This window comes from Solanum dulcamara, chromosome 7 (assembly GCF_947179165.1).
Source record: "Solanum dulcamara chromosome 7, daSolDulc1.2, whole genome shotgun sequence".
NCBI lineage: Eukaryota > Viridiplantae > Streptophyta > Magnoliopsida > Solanales > Solanaceae > Solanum > Solanum dulcamara.
Window position 1 is genome coordinate 27,453,987 of NC_077243.1, and position 22,684 is coordinate 27,476,670.

The window sequence follows — 22,684 nt, forward strand, 5'->3', positions numbered from 1 at the left end:
GCGAGTCGACGTTGTTCGGTGATATGACTTTTATTTTCTATGTATATGAAAAAGAAATGTTTTTAAAAGAAAAGACAAGCATGCATGGCATCCGGCCTAAAAGGCACACATATGTACAGGTTACCCTCTTATCTCATTATATGCTCTATGATTCTATGATATGGTTATTCATACCCTATGTTCTCTATTATGCTGATTTTTATGCCTTACATACTTGATACATTACTTGTACTGACGTCCTTTCTTATGGATGCTGCGTTTCATGCCACACAGGTAGGCAGGCGGACGAGTTCGGTCCTTAGGAGCTCCACTAGCAGTACACCAAGAGTGCTCCAGTTGTTTCGGAGCTTCATTTTAGCGGTACTAGTTTTGTGTATATATTTGGGCATGGCAGAAATCGGTCCTCCTTGTGGTCATATGTATCTTATTTAGGGTCTCGTAGACAGATATGTACAGCTAGATGTTTTGCAACTTTATTCATCCCCGTGTAATATGTTAGCAAAGTCTGTTGATGCATGGTTATAATTATGCTATTAGCAATGGTATCTCTCATTCGGCCCACTCAGTAGTAAGAATAGAATATGTATAGTAGGTGCTTGGAATAACACTTTCGGGTACCCGTCGCGGCCCTAGTTGGATCGTGACATTGCGGTACTCCATCATATTGGGTCTTGATGGTGTTTGTTATCATATCTTGCAACGGTTGAACGAATATAGCCGCAACTAAAGAAAATTCTTTCTCCTTTTGAAATTTGGACTTAGCAAGTGACTCTTCAACATCCTTATTTTTTGGAACAAATCCAAGTGGACAAGTGGGGAACTGACTCGAATCTCCAGGCGCGAAGACCTCTATTTTGTTCATAAATTAAGCGATTTTGAAGAATTTTATCATCAACAGACTTCTTCAAGGCCTCAAGGATTTGTTCCATCATTGCGAACTTTATTGTCCATGTTAATTGAGTCAACCATCAAGGTGCTGACCTTGGTTGGAGTTGGAGAGTATATTGAGCTCTCAGATTCTCCATAGTTAAAGTCAATATGAGAGAGTTCTTCAAACAACATAAATGCATGGTTTCCCAGGCATCGCAGTTACAATCATCATATAAGATTTACCCTTTTATATTATCTCTAAAGAACCATACAAACCACTAGCTTTGAACTTGCATTGTATGATAAGGCCAGCATGATTGAGCTCAGCAAATGTGGCAGTAGAGGAGTCCTTCAATGAAACATCATTGATTTTTTCAAAGTTCATTGCAGTAGTTGAATTTCTTCATTTTGTAGGAGGAAGAGATAAAGAGCAGAATTGGTTCCACCGGACATGTCAAATTTGTTCGCAATAAATTGTTGTAGTGCTAAAAATTAATTAAAATCAAAATAAATAAAAAGTAATTTTATTGATGAATCTTTAATGAGTACAATTCCATTGTTCTCTTGATTCTTCTCTCCTAATATTTTTTCGTAATTTGAGAGATGTTAGAAGCCTATTTCTCATATGTAGGATGATGTAGATTTCCTTGAGATGTGTTTGATCTCCAGAAACATCAGAAATTACTTCATCGTTTCAAGTTAATCTCCGGAAAGAACTCTGCTGACCACTCTTTTGAAGAACTATGAAGATGTTGTAGCTTTATCCAATACTTGCATAATCTCTTAAGACAATTATGTAACCCTCTTATTTGTAGTTGTAGGAGGTAGGCAGTCTAAGTGTAAATGAACTCTCTTGCCTTTTTTTAATTGGTTTTTGTAAAGCTTTTCACAAATATTATGTGATAAGGTTTCTTTTGTTTGGTTGTTGAATTTTGACCAGGATTGTCAGATCATTTGACATGTGGCATCCGCTTATTGGTCTTAAACTTAATTGGGATTTCAAATCACTTTGACACGTGGCATGAGCTAGGGCCTCAAAATAAAATGAACTTTGCATTTGAATTTAATAAAAAAAGACTTATTTATAAATTGTGCAGTTTAAATTAATTATTCAACCCAAAAATATGAATTTAATCCATATTTGATATAATTTAAAGGGACAATTTCATATATATACAACAAAGTAATTAGTTTACAATAAATATAACCATATTTTTTTTACATAAAAAGCCAAAAATGCAAGGTTTAGCCACCTGAGAACCACGGCTAAAGGGGAGAAAAATCGTGGGTAAAGCTGTAATATTTTGTAGTGAGTATCGCTACTATATACACTACTTCTCAAAGTATTTCTCACATTTAAAAATGAAAACAACGTGATGGAGAAAATTTCTACCTCTTCCATACATGTGACGAAAACAATTTCAACAAAAATAATTGTTGTACATATAATGTATATATATATATATATATATATATATATATATATATATATATATATATATATATATATTATAATCATATATATATGATGTATATCTACATATTAAAAATGTATATATATCCATATAAATTATTTATACAATACACATACATTATATAAATAAATTATATGATGTAGGAATATTGTATAGTTGTGTATAAATGTGTATATAGGACATATAGTGTATGTATCAATATCGTATTATAAAAAATGATTGTGTTTTATATAATGTACAATAAAAAAAAGTCATTAAAAGTATGCACTGACTATACAATATAGCGTATCTATACATGAGTTGTAACTGATTATACTTCATGTATAGTTAAGTGGAGGAGGAGCCATTAATGGTGAAATGGGAAGGAAGAGGAATAAGGGTAGAAACCATTAATGATGAATTGGAAAGAAAGAAGAAGAAGCTGTTTTGGCCAATTTTAGTAATTATTAAAAAATTGGCTAACATTTTGATAATGGAAATAGTTGAATGGCCATTTCTTATCATTTTCTCTAATTTAAATCCAACAAATATTTTATGTCTACACACTTTTATCTCTAGATGGAAGCCAAAAGGAATAATCAATTACTCTATATTATTTGATACATATAATAAATTAGTATATGTGGACTACACAATATTTTTCACACTTGGGGCTAGAAATTAGCCAATAAAAGTACAGACAGATGTCTTTAGAGTGTTGGAATAGTGCCATTAGAAGGGAAGTGTAGATTAAATGAACATCCAAGAAGAACCAATACTTCACCGTTACAACGAAGAAAGCTTTCTAATAGTGGAAGACACATTACAAATCACAAAATGAATTAGATTGATGTTGCGACGTTACGAAATAATTTTTATCTTTTACCTAAAGTCCATTGTGAATCAGTCCAATTACAACCTATCCCTACTATTTTCAATATTACCCGAAATCCCTCTTTTTTCTTCACTTTCGGATACATAAGGGGTCTTCATGATACATAAGTAGCTGATACGAAGCATTAATTACGTTGAGATTTTTATGGAAAGAAAAAGTAAAACAATTTAAGATTCCTTATTTCAAGCAATCGCGTATTAGAAGCAGTTAATTACTCACATCAATTCAGTCTCTCATTTGTCGTAACAGCTTGAGCGAATTCAAAATTCAAAATTGTAAAAAGCAGAGCATCGAAAATCCTTCAATTTTGGTTCAAAATTTTTTGAGAAATTTGAGAAGATACATAATGAATATCTCAATTTTGCTGATATATGAGAATCTGAAGTGAGGTATGAATGATACAAAAGTGATGTTATTGTTGTTGTTGAAAATATTTCTTTCATGAATTTGAAATCTGGTCTTCTTCTTCAATTTCAATTTCTAAAAAATGTAATAGAATTTATCCATCTCTGTATTTTTGTTGAACTTCTTCTTCAGTTTTCGATTGATTTTCTTTCTAAATTTTGTGTTCTTCATCTCTAATTTCTAATACATATGAATTTTGGTCCATCTTTTAGTATTGGTCTTACCCAATTAAATCCTCAACTACAAAGATTTGTTTCTCCTAGATCCGATTCAAGTGGTGATGGTTATGATGAAATTAGATTCAAACACCACAATGATTCTTTAGTTATGGAGAAATTGCGTGAAGAGTATTTAAGGAAGGACCATGATACAAAATTAAAATTTCCAGTTGCACAACCCCCCAAAAAATTGAAAAAAATAGTTGAAGGTGTTACAACACGCCCTTTTCTGCCCAAGGTATGCATTTTCCAATGTATCTTGTGATTTTTGATTTTAAATTCCATGAATAATCATTACATTGCAATGTATCATGTTTACAAATCTTTCTTGATACATAATCCTAATTCATTGATATAAAATTCAGCATTCATCATGTTCGTATTTGAATTATTGATATATAACTCACCGTGTTATTAATATTCTGACTGACTATATTATATCATAACACATAATTTTTTTTGTTTATAATGTTAATTATTGGTTTTGTTCATGATTCATTAATCATCAACGAACATTTCAATGTGGATACATTACTTACCAATGTATGTCATGGTTAAGAAATAATAAACACATTTAAAGTTATATCTGTTAGATTACTTTTTGATATTTTATTCATTATACAAAATAATTTTATGTATCTGATACATTTAAATAAATTTTCCTGATTTTGTGTACATTTCAAATTCTATCTATGTGAATATCTCTTAATTTTTTATTCATGATACAAAAGAGTCAGTATGTATCAGATAGAATAATTCTACACATTTTTTATTCATGATACATTTGAATTCTTATGTCTTGCCACCAAGATACAAGAAGATGCCTGGAAGATCAAGAAAAGGAAGAAAGAAGAACTACAGTGAGAAGCTAAGTACGAGCACAAATTGTTGTGAATGTTGTGGACATGAAAGTCACAATAAAAGAACTTGTAACATATTTCCCAAAGAGAAGTGATACTTTGATTTTTCTAGATACATTCAACTTGAATTTGAATAAATGTCATTTAATTGTTTTAAATAAAAATATATCTTTTTTTTGGATTTATGAAAAATTCTATATAGATTGGTCAATTATTTGTGTATCTGGTACTTTCTTTAGATTGAAGTACTTGTTCTTTGAAGTTTTAGAAAATAATACATATAATTTTGGGGAGAAAAAAGTAATGATGTATCATTTTATTGGGTATATTTTATATTATGTATAAGAGATTTAATTGATAAAAAGCAGAATATTTTGATACATTTTATTTGAGTATTCATTACTTTAATTACATGTGTTTGTGTATGGGTTATTTTTCTTGAGTCTCATTTGACTAAGTATCATTTATAACTCATACATGGATGGTACAAATTTATTTTGAAATGTATCAAACACATTAGTTTGTTTATCAAATGACAGAAAGATATTAATTAATTTTTTTTAATTCTGATAGATAAGATGTATCAATTTTCATTATAATATACCTGTTATTTAAGTGGTATATGATCTTAGTTAGCAAAAAAAATATATTCAATAAGGATATTTCAGATGATACATGTCAATGATATATGATTGGTATGTATCTGATACAAGAGATATGTAAGATGTATCAATATTTGTAATATCACTGGTACTTAATTGGTAATATAACCAATCATGTATAATTTGCAGATAATACATGCTAATGATAACTAATCATATATCATATTCGGATGATACATGTTAATAATGCATCAAATGTGATGTATCTGATAAGAAAGTTGATGTTATATATCACAATTCAAATAAAAATATGTTATTTCAGAAGGTGACAAACTGAAATTTAACAACACCTGATAAGTAGTTGCAGATAAAAATGTTAAAAACAAAAATAGTTCAAACAATTTTACAATAGTACTTATCCAACAATTGTTTTTCTTTAGAAACACTATATTTTAGTGTTATATCCAAAGCATCTACATTTTACTACTATCAAATTCACAGCTACATGAATACAACTCAACATCAATCATTTCTTCTTGATCATGAAAGATGAAGTCACCCTTAGGCTTTGGTGGATCGTCATTTTCACTAACACAACTCTTCTTTGCCTTTCGACATCCATATTTCCATAAGAGAGGCGTATCTTGAACGGAGGTAATCGGCCTGTAGTCCAGTCGATGGGATAGGAAATCCATCACTGAAATATTCAGCGAAAGTGGCCAAAAAAGCATCACAATCTTTGCAACACATAATTAAACAACACTAAGAAAAAAGAAAGAAAAATAAAGAATTAAATATACATAGTGGATTTATGTATCAAATATATGATCAACACCTTATGTATCATAAACATAGTAAAAAGCAGTAAAGAATGGATCTGAACATCACAAAAATCAGAAAAACTTATGTATCAGAAAAATTTATGTATCAAACATTAAACCTTATATATCCAGTACATGGTCAGTGAAGATACATAGTGAATAAAGATACATAGTGAACACCTTATGTGTCATGAACATCATTAAAGCATATAAACTTGATTCCTGAACATAACAAAAATAAGAAAAATTTATGCATCATGACTAATACGTAATGTATCATGAACACAGAAACACACAGTAAGCACTTATGTACCATAAACATATTAACAACAAGCATTGCATGACCTTATGTATCATCGATATTAAAAATACAAATAAATATATATGATATATTTAGTCTATATCAGATATGGTTATGCATCATTAAGGAATTTCAGATTGATACATTATAATGTATTTGAGAATATGAGATTTAAGGAAAAAAATTGTAATATACATTGAAATAACTGATATTTTTGGAAGAATAGGACGTGTTGTAATACCTTCAAATTTTTTTTCTGCTTCTTGGGTGGGTTGTTGAACTGGAGATATTGACTTTTCAACTGGAAATTTTGATTTCGCACGTAAGGTAGCTACAACTAAGAAATCGTTACGAAATTTGGATCTAATCTCCATATAATCTTCCTTAGAAGAATCAGACCTCGATAAAATAAGTATTCTTTAGTGGTGCAATGTATCACATACATTACAATCTATGAATTGTGTAGAAGATACATTATTGGTAATGAACAAATTAAATCTAACATGTAGAATTAAGTGTATCCTTAAACTGATATATGAAAATATGTATCATTTTAATGTAGTTGATATAATATATGGTGTTATATATCATATGCTAAAAGGGTCAACTGTAAAAATGTATCAGATACAAATAAAAAATCAAAAATTCAACAACATGTAGTAATTAAGATAAACAGAATCAAATTTATAAACTTTATGCATTCATAGAAGTTTCAAGTAGTACTTTTTTAAAATATTGGCTACTACATACAAAACTAATGAATGAATCAACTAGTAAAAATAAAACTACAGATCACTAATGCTGACATAACTACTCTACATCAACCAAATCCTCATGAGATGGGGGGACGAAATCACTCTTAGGCTTTGGTGGATCGTTGTTTTCACTGACATATCTTTCCTTTGCCTTTTCAATATCACATTTCCATAAAAGTGATGTGTATCGAGCACGAAAGTAGTCAGCTTGGAGTCCATTAGATAAAATTTGAATTCTCACAGGCTGTCACTTTCTTGTTGAGCAATACCTTGGACATATTCAACATGAAAAGAGTGTTATGGTCCAAGCAAGCTTATATAAGACTTATGTATCATGATATGAGATATAATAATTAAAGGCCTTGGGTTATAAGTTGTACCAAACTTTAATGAGTGAGTGGGGATTTTTTGATAATATATTTCATACCCTGCATTAACAACACAAGAATAAATACTTAACAAATTATATATACATAAAAACAGGAGAAAAAAACATTGAATACTAAAAATCATCTTAAGTGTAATTGATACATAATAATATACTAATACATACATACATATATATATATATATATATTATATATATATATATATATATATATATATATATATATAAAACTGACTAAAACTACAAATTATTAGTCATGGTATGAATGATATATTAATATGAAAATGATAAATTTAAATACAATTGATATATTAGATGTATCCTGATACATTATATATATTTTGATAAAAGACAATATGACGGATACACTAAATATGTATTGATACAATAGTTTAAGACTGATACATTGAATATAGAATGATACATTGGATTATTTTTGATACATTTGCATAAGTCTTGATACTTTATATTTAAAACAAAGTTAATACGATTCATGATAAAAAAAAATAGGCACTGATACATTGGTTTGATGATGATACATTGGATTAAGACTCATAATAACAAAATAAATCTATTATTCGTGACACATCGTATTTAAAACAACATTAAAAAGATACATAACAAAAATTAAACTTTTTGAAGCTTTGGACGTGTAGTTATAGAAACAACCTTTTTCTCTCTTTTCTTAAAGCTTTTTCAGAAGGTTCATCAACTTCCGATCCAGAATTCGAAGATTGAACATTCTTTCTCTCCGCCATTTGCAGATTCGTTGTCCCTAATAAATCGTTCCTCGAAATGGACCTATTTTCTTGAAATCCATGAACATCAACATCAGAAACAAAGGATATTATAGCTAGATTAATTTGAGAAATTAGTTGGATAAGTCCAATACTAAATGATGGACCATTTTCCATAGTTATCAGTAAACTTAAGATGATTTTGAATCAAAAATTATGAACATTAAACAATTGAAATTAAAAATAACAACTGAAAAACAAGACTTGAACCCTTAGATAACTAAAAGCTATGAAAATAGAGAGAGAATGTAGTTGAGAATCAAAAGGAGATGATAGATTATAACCTCTAACTCGTGTGAGTGATTTTAGGTGAGAAATTAGGGATATGCTCAGTAAATTACTTAAATTTTTGAATCTCGAAAATGAAGAGAGAACGAGAGAAAAGGATTTAGAGGAGAGAAAATATTTTTTGAGTTATGTATCCGTAAGATGAAGGGGAAAATAAGGAATTTTGGTAGAATTTTTAAAAGGTTGAGACTTTTAACAAATATGGTAATAAAAGATGTGTAATTTGATAATTTTTCTTATATTTTAAGTTCAAGTCCAGCTTGTCTTTAAGGTATAACCATATATTTCTTCCAACATTTGTGTTTTCTCCTTTTTCTTTTTTTTTTACCTCTTCCTCGCTCGTTCATTTTTTTTCATGAAAATGACAAAGCTTTCTTTTCTTTCTTTTTACAATAATAAAAATTACTGACGAGACTCAAAAGTGTTGCAAAGTACTTAATTAATGACACTCAAATCATTAATGAGGCGATACAGTCGATGAAATTAATTGACACTATGCTTTATGCATTTGTCAACACAAAATATTTTGAATGATAATCTTGCCATAAATGTTGAAAAATTGCAATATGTATCACAAATTGAAGAAATGTAAAGAGGGAAGGTGATCGAGAGGACCAGACTTTCGATTTCTTCTCTATGGCAGGAGGTTTCTTTCGTATCAAGAGTGTGTTGGGGAGGCCTGGGAGGATGAATTGGATCGAGAGAGGCAAAAATTGAAATAGCCCTTATCCCGGCGACAAATTATATTGTATATTCCAACAATTTTCGTAAAACAAAGTCTCAACACGGGCCTGAAAAACTAATGTACCAGAAGAAGAAGCTTAGATGACTTATTATCTATTAAACAAAATGTAAAACAGACTCGAAAGTTGTCATATGCAATGCAAGAAAAATTAAAACTAAAAAAGAATAAATAAAGAGTACAATTATTGATCTGAGATGTTTAATTTATCGTTAAATATTTAACCTGCGTAACAAAAATATTCAAGCATACATATCAGTCTATATACAATCACAAAATAATCACCTTCTTATCCTTTTACCATATTTACTCATACTTGGATCATCCAAAATTAAAAAATAAATAAATAAATAAATAAACACAACATGATTACAACTCGAAACAACGCATAAATGTTGGGACCTAAATATTTTATTTTTATCCACTCTCAAAGAGGAAATCAAACAAACACCACAAATGACAAAATGATAGTTAAAAGAGAAGAATAATTTAGAAACCCAAAAACTGAATTTTGCTATTCCAGATATCATATTCTGACTTAAGTAATTGAGTCTATTGTTCACTTGTGAAGATCCATCCTTCATTAGTTTCAAGCTCAGACTATTATATCGTTCTCATGAATAAATAGTGGTCTTGAAACGTTTTTCCTATCTGTGTTAGTCTTCCAAACATTATAGAGAACTCGTAATGACTTATCCGTCTACCCTAAATATTGTCACCGCATAAAACATCATGCATGATAACACAATTTTTTTTCAATTCACAATATAAAAAATATCAAAAAAGCACGTCATAGAATACAAAATTTAAGTATAAAAGTATATTACTGATCTTGTCAGTGTCTACAGCTTGTATAATAACATTGATAACTTCTTCATTGTGGGTCTCAATCTCATCATCTAAGGCTTACCTTAATTCCTCAATTTCTATAAACTATTTTGGTATTTATCGAAAAATTCAAACGCCTTCTTCAGGTGCTCCTTATTAGTCATCTTTCTAAGGTGGATTGAAACGGCTATAACAGTATATTATTGATCTTGTAAGTGTCTACAGCTTGTATAATAACATTGATAACTTTTCATTGTAGGTCTCAATCTCATCATCTAAGGCTTCCCTTAATTCCTCAATTTCAATATACTATATTGATTTTTATCAGAAAATTTAAACGCCTTCTTCAAGTACTCCTTATTAGTCATCTTTCTAAGGTGGACTCAAATGGCTATAAACAGGCTCAAAATTTCAGCTTTATTAACATCACCCAGAAAAATATCATGGATTAATTTACTGTACTCTTTCCTAGTCCCCAAATAACATTATATGTATGATGTGGCTAATATTTTTATGTAGTTATATAAATTATTTTTTAGCTAAGACCCTGATATCAAGCATGTAACACCCCCTAAATATTATTGATTCATGGATCCTTTCTTTCATGAAGTCCAAATGAATTATCAAAGTTTTCTATTTAATTCAAGCATGAAACTTTATGGTTTTTTCATATCATGATTCCAAATGCATAGATTATTAAATATTTGAAATTTAATTACGTATCTTATATTAACTTATATTGGCTTTTAAATGCATTAAATTGTTGATTTATCAAAAGTCCTTATATGAAGGCATGAAAAGATTTTGATCATGTTCTAAAGTATTTTGATCATGTTCTAAAGTATTTTGATCATGTTCTAAAAGTATTTTGATCATGTTCTCTCATGCCTAAAGTAATTTGGGCATAACTTTTCATAGGATAGTCCAAATTAGGTGATTCAAATTTTTGAGTAACCACAACATCATTACCTACAACATTCATGAAGAACATATCTTAAGATTTGGAGTTTAATTAGATCAAATAAATTAATCTTTGTAATGCATAGTGTTGTGACGGAATGGAGTATTTGTAGAATAAAATTCATATCTCGATGTAGAATGCTCCAAATTAGATGATTCTTAAACTAACTGAAACTAGACTTCTATATCTACAATTCTTATGAAGACACCAAATCCTAATAAGGAATTTATCTTATTCAAACGCAGATTCAAAAATGAATATTCCGTTAAAAGAAATTTCATCTCACCTACCATAGAAAGATCTAGAACCATTTGACATCATCCATGACATCAAAATTCTCCATTGAATTTTCAAGATCATCCTTTATGATTATTTTTATTTATTGTTAGGTCCCTCCTCCACACCTATAAATACCCATCTTATTTCCTCATTTTATTCACCAAGCTTTCTTAAGCAACTCTTCTCTCTATATACTTCTTTACTCCTTCTCAAATATAGTTTTAGTTTTAGTAGTATAAAAATACTACTCTGGTGATTCTTATACTCCGGGTAGTACACAAAACAAACCGGCGAGAAGAAAAGGCTAGGGGTCCAAGAGTGTTCCAATTCGGAGTAAAGCTTCCAATTTAAGGTATGTAAGGCTTTCATAGCATCGGATTGAGTTCGTCCATGCGCCCAATATTTAAATTCATTATAATTGAGTTATAATTGAGTTTTATCCAAATCGTGAATTCTAAATGAATTAATTCTTCTTCTATTGAGTTAGATATATTTATGCATTAATATTATTATTATTGTTATCTCTCATATTATTGGAATTATTGTTCATGGCTACTTTCGCATGAATCCTAATTGATTTGATGTTCATAAATATTTTTACACATGTTTTGAGTAAAGATGTTGACTTTTTAATATTTTCATTGATAAAAATAGTAATATGAATTAATACTATATATGTATTTTATTGAATTTTGAAAGAGAAAAGGAGTTGAGTTTAAATGAATTTGAGTAAATGATATTTTGAGCAAACTATTTTGATGAGATGTAAATGATGTTTTTGAAGTATAATAATTGATGAAGAGGTAATGAATGAGTTTGATGATTTAAATTAAAGTCCAATGAGACTAGATGATGAGATTAATATGAGCACATATTTTGGGAGTAGTATTGAGCACCGAGTTGGGTAAGAGTTTAATTGACTCAAACCCAGAACTACGTAGCCAACGTAGGATGGAGGCTATGCCTCTTAAGTCCCAAAAAGAGGACTTTGATGAGTGGATCCAAGATGGTGATGTCCTTTACCCTGGCAAGGTATTGGATGGATGTGGCAACGACATCGCTTCGTTGTATCATCGCTAGCTCATAAGTGATGGTTGTCGGTTAGAGAAACTCTCAACTGAGTAAGCATTGCTTGTTACTATTATTTTTATTATTATATTTTAAACTTGCATTACATATTGATGTTGAGATGATGTTGAGTTCTGAGCTGAGTTTTCTTGAGAGGAGTTTCTTGATATTTGTCCTTACCTTCCTGCCATTTTACATACTCATACATTCCACGTACTGACGTAATTCGACCTGCATCGTTTTATGATGTAGATACAGGTGTTAGAGATCCTCAATAGGCGCATCATTGAAGATCATTTCTTTTCGGCTATTTGGTGAGTCCTTCTTGTATTCGAAGGAACTCCTTATCCTTTTATTATTATTGAGTGTGATGTTTCTTTTGAGGTAGCCATGGACATGTCATTGGCACCATCTAAGAGTATTAGAGGCTTCATAGACAGAGTTTGATGATGTAATCAGAGTAGTTCTCCATAGAAACTACTTCTTCTAAGAATTATCTATTTTTCCTTTGATTATGACAAGCCCACATTAGTATTCTTAAGTCTTCCGCTGATGAATAAATAAGAAATGAGACCAAGTGGTTCTCTTGAAAGCCAGAAATAGTTTCTAAGTGTCGGCCACGCCTAGGGTACCCTCTCGGGGCGTGACAAGGCAAGGGTCTTGGAGGGTAATTCCATTAGAGGGAAAAACGAAGGAAAAATATAAATAGCCTTTCTAAGTATTTTCTTGAGTACTTGAAATTATACAACAATAAACTATTAAAGAAAAGGAAAAAGAAGAAGGTCCAACAAGAAGAAAACTTAAATGAAAATAAAATTACAGCAAAAAAGCTTTTGCTACTTCTTATGATATTTATATACATGTTAATTTTCTCTCAGAGTTGACAAAGGTTGCTGCAATGAATGGAATCTTGGTGAAATAAAAAAAATACAAATGAATTGCATATCCATGGCTTCTTTTTCCTTTTGTTTTCAATAGGAAAATTACAAGTTCACAAAAGTAAAAAGATTGGAATGGATATGTATATATTATTGTACTGAGGCGTAAAACACATGTAACGACCTGTCCCCGTCGTTATGGATAGGCCAATGAGGAAGGATTTTGGGCCATAAAACTTCGGATAGTAACTTTAAAAAAATTTAGCCTAGGTTAGACTTGGACGAATTCTGAGTCAAGTGAGGTCTAGGGTGCCTTGTGAATGGTGGTGGATCGAATCTCTAATTTGATTGGGTAAGTTGATGTCCAAGATGATACAGAGCATTTATGACTTTGCGAAATTGCATTCGGGCGAGTAAAACTCCTGAAATAGGACTTGACGTGAAGGGTATAATTTAATACGTCTTTGGAAGTGGTGTGATGTGAAATGAGGGCTTGGAGCTCAAGCTCCGAGCTCACTGTTTCCATATATCCCGCCAGAGCCCGGCTGTTAGGGAGGGATGGGTCCCGCCAGAGTGGGACAATCACAACTAAAAAAGGAAAAAAACCTAGAAACAGTTTTATTCTGCAAAAATTATTCCTAAAACGACAGGAGGCGACTCAGGGCTATTTTCATCATTTTCCCATTGATTTCCACACTTAAGGTAATATTTCTACTCCCTAAACTTGTAAATTGATTCCTAAACCCATAGACTTGGATGAGTGATCATTGGAGGAGGATTTTAGACTGAAACCAATGGTGGAAAATAGCCCCAGGATGAGGTTAGGATCATGAGTTTTGGCATAGAGGGGAATTATGTTATAATTCTTGTGAATTAGGCTATTTTATTGATCCTTGTGTGTATGTGACTTGTTTTTAGACCAACAACTAATAGAAAAAACCCGGAAAGGGAAAACTCTTGAATCTTAGAGTGGTTGAAGCTCAAATTCGAGGTAGGTGATGGTTTTGTTTCCCGTATGTGTTTCATGTTCTTGCTAAATTGCTTCATGGTATGCATATGTGTATATGAATAGGAAAATATGCTATATTTTATGTAAAATGATCAATTGCTGGCCTATTTTATGATGAACTTGTTCTTGGTAACATATGTTGAATACTGAATGTAATTGTGGCTGTTTTGTATGTTGGGATCAGGTGTCACGTTCCGACACATACTATATATTTATTAAGGTGTAATATTTTTCTATGTCGTTGAGGTATGTATCTTCCAAGTATTCTTCTTGTTCTTCATACAGGTTTTTTGTGGTACAACTATTGTTACCTTTGCAATCTGTACAACAGACAACTGTTTCTTCTTTTGGCTGTGTTTTTAGTTGAGATCTTCCCTTAGTAAGAAATTTTTCAGTTTATACTGGGGTATAAGTTGTATTTCTAAATAGCATTATTCCGTCTCTGAAAAACAAACAACTTCCATTATTTTGTATGAGAAAATGTAATCTTATTATTAGGTCGGTTTTTATGTCTAAATCTTTTGTGAGTATTTTATACATATTGTAAGTAGGATTATAAAATTCATTACAAGTGTTAATAAAGCTTATTTGGGCTTTGTCTATGTAATGATTGTAAAAATTATAGGTTCCATCCATTTGTATAGCTGATATAGGTTCTTTAAATATTTTTAATACTTTTTTTGGCAATATCTTTTTATTTATAAGACAACTCGTACATCCTGTGTCTACTAATGCTAAAGTTTCTATTTCTTTGTCTTTAATTTTAATTCTAGCTAATACTTTAACCATTCCAAATTGTTTGTCTTCATTACAGATAAGGCTAGTGTTATTTTCTTCTATATTCATTAATTCTGTTTCGATATTATCTAAATGTATTATTCCTAGCGTTTCTTCATTTTCTTCTACTTTTTGTTTACCCTTTTCTAAATATATCAATCTTTGTTTTATTTCATCTATTCTAGTTTCTAAAGTTATTAATCTTAAATCTGTTACTGAGTCTTTTGTAATTACTCTATCTTGTTGCTAGTCTTTTTTGTTTTCCTATCTTTATTTCTAATTTAGCTTCTATAAACGTAATGCATGCTTCCATATAACATTTATTGCATTTGGCTCTGTTTTCTCTACTGGGGTAACATTTACATATGTTACATTGATTACTGTCTATACCTTTATGTCTCTCAAAATTATGGTGACATTCCATTCCTACGTTCATCATGGTACTTAATTGTAAGTCTTCTAAATTTAGCATTCCTCTATCTAATCCTATTTCGTTTGCGAGGTTATCTTCGTTTGAATCGGAGGATTCGGATTGGTTCTGTTCTACTACTTCAACACTTACAATGGAGTATATGCTTTCAGTATCTGACATATATTCGTCTACATTTAAAAGTGTCTCCTGCAGTTCTTCTATTAATTGGGAGTTTCTAGTTCTAATATTATTTCTTTTAGGGCATATGTTGGCTAAATGGTCTATACTTCCACAGGTATAATATTCTAATTTATTTTTATAGTTTCTATCACTTTTATATGGTAAAACTAAGAAATAAACATGATAAGACAAGTTGAGAGAGGGAGTACTGAGTGGGATTTGACAACAATTATTTGATAAATCTGAACATTTATATTGAAATATTAACACATTGAAACATCATTTTAATTTGGTATTAGAGCGAGAAGTTTCTGTGGACACTAAATAAGAAGACCCTTAAATAATATTCAAGCCCTTATACATACAAAAAGAGAACTAAAGAATTTGTACCGAGAATATAAATATTTGAACAGGACCAAAAAAGATAACCTCATACTAGAACAACTAATAGACATAATTTCTAGATTAGAATATAAACTTGTTACCCAGCTTAAAACTAGATATGATTTATGAAAAGACATCCGGCTTATAGAGACTGCAGATCGTACTACTGGTACTTACATAGAGAATATAAGTTAAAACAAATTGCTGAAAAATTGAAAAAAGTTTTAGAAGATTATTTACATATAGTAGAGATAATAGACAACTTAGATTAAACATACCATATTAGACAAAAAAAATTAGTTAGAGGAGACATCATAAGTGCGTTAAAGTGGAAAATCCAAAGTCAGGAAAATTTCTTAAGACATAGTGGTAATAGGATTAAATGGTGTTATGATCGAATTAGTGAAAAATTATATCAATTAGGATAGAACTTTTAATGCAAAATCAACCTTTGCTCCAAAGATATAAACGAGTATCTGGTTGGTTACAAGATGAAGTAAGACATAACTCAGACGTTAAGCAGTCAGAAAAAGAATTATGACTTGTTATAAATCAATATTTATCCTACCACCCAGACTAGTATACTACATATCTACAGACCCAGCTAAACAACTTAGAAACACAAATAAAATATTCCAATATTAGAATAAGACATTATAGAAAGATACTAGACTCTATTCCACTAGGATAAACATTAATGTCATTAGAATACATAAAAAGAATTAGGCAAAAAAAAAGTGGATATACGAAGAAAGAAAATATGAGACCGAACTAAGGAAAAACCTAGCTTGGTTGGAATAACAACTAGACAACCCAACATTCAAAATAAAACCATATACCACAGAAGCAATATATAAAGAACAGACTAAATTAAGAGCAGAATTACTAAGACAGATTACCGAAATAAAAGAAGATGTAACATTTAGCAAATATAGGATAGAATTATACAAAGTACTTTGGCAATTATTTCTTTAGGATAGACAAAATAGATTCTTTAAAACACCTAGAATATTTAGACCTTAGAATACATCCAGAAAAGAAATATAGAGTTATACATAAAATCAATACTATTATGTATAGGAGAACACATATTACATTCAGAAGATAAGCATTACAATACCTTAGTCGACCTAATTATAAACCTTCGTGATAATTGTTGACACCCAATTTTGACCAACCCATAACTACTTTTCAGATTGCTATCTTAATAAATAAGGATTTCTCAAAATTATTTCTTTATTAAATAAATAAATTTATATTTAGTTTTACCCAATAAACCATATATTTGACATTCGTAATATTTTTGCTATTTATTAATATTATAACTATTATCTTTATTATTATTTTTAAATAACGAGCTTCATACGTTCGAATATTTTTACATGTATATTTAGTATATGTTATATATGGTTATTTTTCCTTATATAAAAAATATTACTTAACTAAGTTTATTTTATAATTTTCTTATTCATATTAATATGTACATATTACATATCTATTTTAATACGTTTTATACACATGTGCATATAAAGTTATTGCTTAATTAAGTTTATTATATATTTTAGTTAACTATATTAATTATAGCTCCATTTTAGTACATACTCTACACATACATACATTATATATATACGCATATATTTACATAGTATATATATAAGTTGTCATTTTATGTACAAAAATATTACTACTTGATAAAATTTAGGATTTTACTTATTCAACATATATATTATAGTTATTATTTACATAAGTAATCTATTTAATTTTCTCCATTTTATTTTTAAGTGTAGTCTTCTTTATCCAATTTGTCAAAATTCTAGCCAAATAAGATTCAAATTCATCTCAATTGTAGCCTATTTTGAACCAAATGTGGTTAGTTTAAAATCTTATTTCAAAAGATTTAATCACATCCACCTATTTCATCTCCATCAAATATCAAGATCCAATCCCAACCACTCATCAAAATTGATCAACGGTCCAGATCAAAAGGCCATTGATTTCCTATTTTAATCCCAAAAGACCCAAAACCCTAAAACTAATTTCATTTTTCCTTTTTCCATCATCAAAAGACCTCACTCTCTCTCTAACTCTCTCGCCCTAACTCTCTCTCTGTACTCTTCATCTTCTCCAAAAGAAAAAAGAAGAAGACCACCATCGTCGCTGGCGGAATCTTCGCCAACCACCTCTCACACCTTCACGCCACCTCTATACTCCTCTCGATCTCCCTTTTTCCCTTCTCTTTTCTCTCCTCTCCGGCGAACAACCACCGGACAGCAACCACCACCAACTGGCAGCAACCACATAGCAGCAGGCGACAAAAAACTACAATAGCAACCATCGACAGCAAGCTGCGACGATGATGACTTCCAGCGATGGCACAATAGCTACAACCAGCAGCAGCACAGCTCCAACAGCATCCGCGATGCACAGCTGCAATAGCCACAAATGACCCCTCACGCAGCCATCGCACGTCGCCGTTCCGGCAAGACAGCAGCTATAGTGGACAGCAACTGTCCAACAGCCCCCTCACGCACACCCACACCTCCGTCTCTCTCTCTTCTCCGACGAGCTCGACGAGCAATGGCAACCTTCAGCTGCAGCAACATCAACACCACCATGGTTAGATCTTAGTTAGTTAGAAGCTTGGAGATTTGGTTTGCTGAAGACGAATCTTAACAGATCCGTCCAGGTTCGTTTCTTTAAGTTCGATTTCCATCTCGTCTTTTAGCTTTGAGTATATGTTTATTTGTCTATGATTATGATTCAAAGATTCTTGTGTGCTTTGCTAATTTTTTTTAGCTTCTTATGTATAAAAAATCTTAACATTTGCAAAGTCTGTGATATGGTCATATCTCATTAAATTCAAACCATTTGATTGTTAATTTTCATTACATCATTGGTGTGTGATTTGAGTTTGTGGTTAAATTATTTGTTCATCAATTTCATACTCACTGAATCTCAAAGACTTTGGATATGTGGTTACTTGGCCAATTTATCATGACTATTTGTCTCAGATTTTAGATTTGAGTTGTATATTTATGTTTGGTTTGTCTTTAAGAATCCAAATTATCGTATATGTTTTCTTCAATAAGTGGAAAATCATATTTTTGCTTTAATTTTGCTGAAACATATATTGTATTGCCTAACTTATAAGTTTTCAAATTATTATAGTTTTAATATTTGAATTTGAGAATTTGTAGCGAGTCGTGTGGAGCTATTTATTTTGTTTCTTCCCTTTTGTCGATACTGAATTGGTCTTATTCTTAGATTGTATATTGATATTTTCATTTGACTTGATTGGTTTTGAAATAGTCAATTTGAAACGTTAACATTTCTAGCAGTATGAATATGAGTTGGTCTCTTAAAATTGATTATTGCCTCAAATTAATTTCCTTACCATTATTGACATTGGGTCCCTCTGGCCATAAATTTTGACTTTTGAAACATCCTTTTTGAATAAATTTGGATCAAATCTTGGAAAGCAGAGGTGAATTGATTTGTTTTTGACAAAATCTTGAAAACCTTGTGTAACGACCCATTAGGTCATTTTGAGAACTGGAGCTTTTTATTTCATAAAAGAGTCACCCCGTAAATTTTAATGGGTATTTTGGACTATTTGATAACTATAATTATTTAGTTGAGGGTAAATTGAAATAACTAATTTAGTTAGTGAGCTAAGTTGATAATTTAATTAATACTCTATACCAATTATTAAAATAAAAGTATAGGGTTCATGAATTTTAATACATAAAATAGAAAAGAAAAGAAACTTACCTGCGCCGCTGGTGGAGAGGAACCGAAACTGCTTCAGGTAAAGTCTAAACATCAAGTCTCGTTCTGCATATTGTTTTCTAGAATAGGAAAAGTGCATATTAGTATATTATTTGATTCAATTTTTGGTTGAATAGTGAAAGTATATTATTAGATTTGTTTGGCAGTAGTTTAGTGGAATAGTAGGAAAAATAAGAATATTATACTATGGATTTAGGGTCAATAATGAGATCATGGTTACACCTAATCATTGGAGACCATCATGAGTATATGTAAGGTGAATATGAAATTGAAAACATAGGAAAGAAGAGGCGATTCTGTATATGTTCAAAAGTGCACCGCTACTATTTTCCAGCAATTGTCTCGCCTTTAACTATTTTATTTAATTATCACATTATGATTTAAGTTTGATATATTGAGATAGGTAAATATATATTAGGTTATTATATTATACAAATATCATTAAAACTATAATATTGAAGGAATTGAGACTTAAGTCATGCTTAAGATTTAAGAAGATGAGACTTGAGATATTAGTTAGTATCAAAATCTAGGAATTTGATTATAGATTTGGATAGGTTAGTGAGTCGAGGTTAAACATATATATAATACTAGTGCCTATGGGTTCTTTTGCTTACGAATATAGTATACTTGATAGATTGGAAACGTGAGGCATCGAAGAAAGGGAAATCATCGGTGAATTATCTTACTTGACTTCAGTTCTTCGGTTGAGGTAGGTTATGATTTTTTTTATTTCTATATCATAGATAGACTCTTAATAGTGATTGATATTCATTAAGTAATGTGTGAAGTTTACTAAATTTAATTGTTGTGGTTTGGATGGTTGATATGTTGTTGTGATTGGTCTGAAATCCCGATACCATGAAATCCATAATCTTGAACTTGCCCTATCAAAACATGGTGCCTTGAATATAGAAGGCTTGATGAAATATTGTTAATGAAGTAGAATATAATCATGAAGAATGATAAATTAATTATATTTGGATCGGATGTCACATTCCGGTATGGTATATTTGGATTGGGTGACATGTTCCGACATGGTAATATTAAAGAAAACAAATAAAAATAACTTAATGTTACCCAATCTTCAATAACTCTTTTCCCAAAAGAGCGTGGTGTGGAGGCCTGAGTCCTCATGTGTGATCTTGATATTGTTGACTGGTTATATAATTATTTATTGATTGCCACCTGTTAAGTGCTATGGTTGATTTCCCGCTATTATTTATTGCATATTGATTTCTATTTTGAGTTGGCCGATGATACCTACTCAGTACATGTTGCCCTGTACTGACCCCTACTTGTATCTTTTCTTGTTTTATTTTGTGGACTGCAGCGAGTGCTCCACCGACTTCGACTCGACCTCAGCTCTAGTCAGTCTCAAGATCATCAAATTTCAGGGTGAGCTATCCTTCTAGCTCGTGATGGATTCTCTCAGTTATGGCATGGTGTCTTTAGTTTTTGGACACATTTTGTTATTTGTTTATTCTGGTGTTTGGTATTTTCAGACTTAGTTTTAAAATTTAGATGTCCTTCATGTGATGAATTTCAGGTTTTGGGAAAATGTATTTATTTAAGCTTCCATTTTATTGTTATATTTATTAGTTGGGGTTTGTATCGTTGGTTCTCCCACTTTGGAGGTTAAGTGTGGGTTCCACGCACGGACCATTTTGGGTTATTGACAAACTTGGTATCAGAGCTTTAGGTTCGGTGATCTCATCATACAAGGACAGGTCTAGTAGAGTCTTGTGGAACGGTACGGGGACGCCTTTACTTTTCTTCGAGAGGCTACGGGACTTTAAGAAAACTCTATTCCTTCTTTCTTTCATGCTATTACTTGAATCCAATTGGTATCTAGGTGATACAAATTGGTATCTAACCTTCTTTAATTTACTTTCGCAGATGGTTAGAACTAGAGCAACAAGAGCACCTGATCCAGCCGCTAGGGCTGCGGGTAGAAGAGGAGTAGCGACGAGAGGCCGTGGTAGAGGTCGCGGGAGAAATCCCACCAAAGGCAGGGTCTAGATAGCTGGGCCAGCCAGGAAAAGAGCAGCGACCCCTCCACCGGCTGTTGAGGTAGTTAGAGATGATATTGAGGTAGAGGAGGAGTAGGTTCATGAGAGAAAAGCACCACCCCAACCTACTCCAGAGATGATCCACCAAGTTCTCACCTATCTCAGTGGGTTATCCGATCAGGGACAAGCTCCCCCAGCACCTTATATTCTAGGAGTACAACATGTAGCTGTTGTGGCTCCTCGTATGATGGCGCCCTCAGGAACAAGCATGTTCTCTTGATTGACTATAAGTTCGGTAATAATGAGTGACCAGCACGATCTTTTTGTTAAGTTCTTGAAGTTGAAACCCCCGGTCTTCAGGGGTACTAAATCTGAGGATGCTTACGATTTCCTTATTGATTGTCATGAGCTGCTTCATAATATGGATATAATAGAGTAATTTAGTGTTGAGTTTGTGACATACCAGTTTTAAGGAGACGCCAAAATATGGTAGCGGTCTCACGTTGAGTGTCAACCAGCAGAGGCACCACCTATGACCTAGGCAACCTTTTCTGACTATTTTATAGAGAAGTATATTCCCCGGACCTTGAGGGACAGGAGGAGAGACGAGTTCCTGAATATAAAGCAGGGAAGGATGTTTGTTGCCGCTTATGAGGCCAAGTTTCATGCCTTAACCATATATGCTACTCAGCTTTGCTTCAGTCCAGAAGA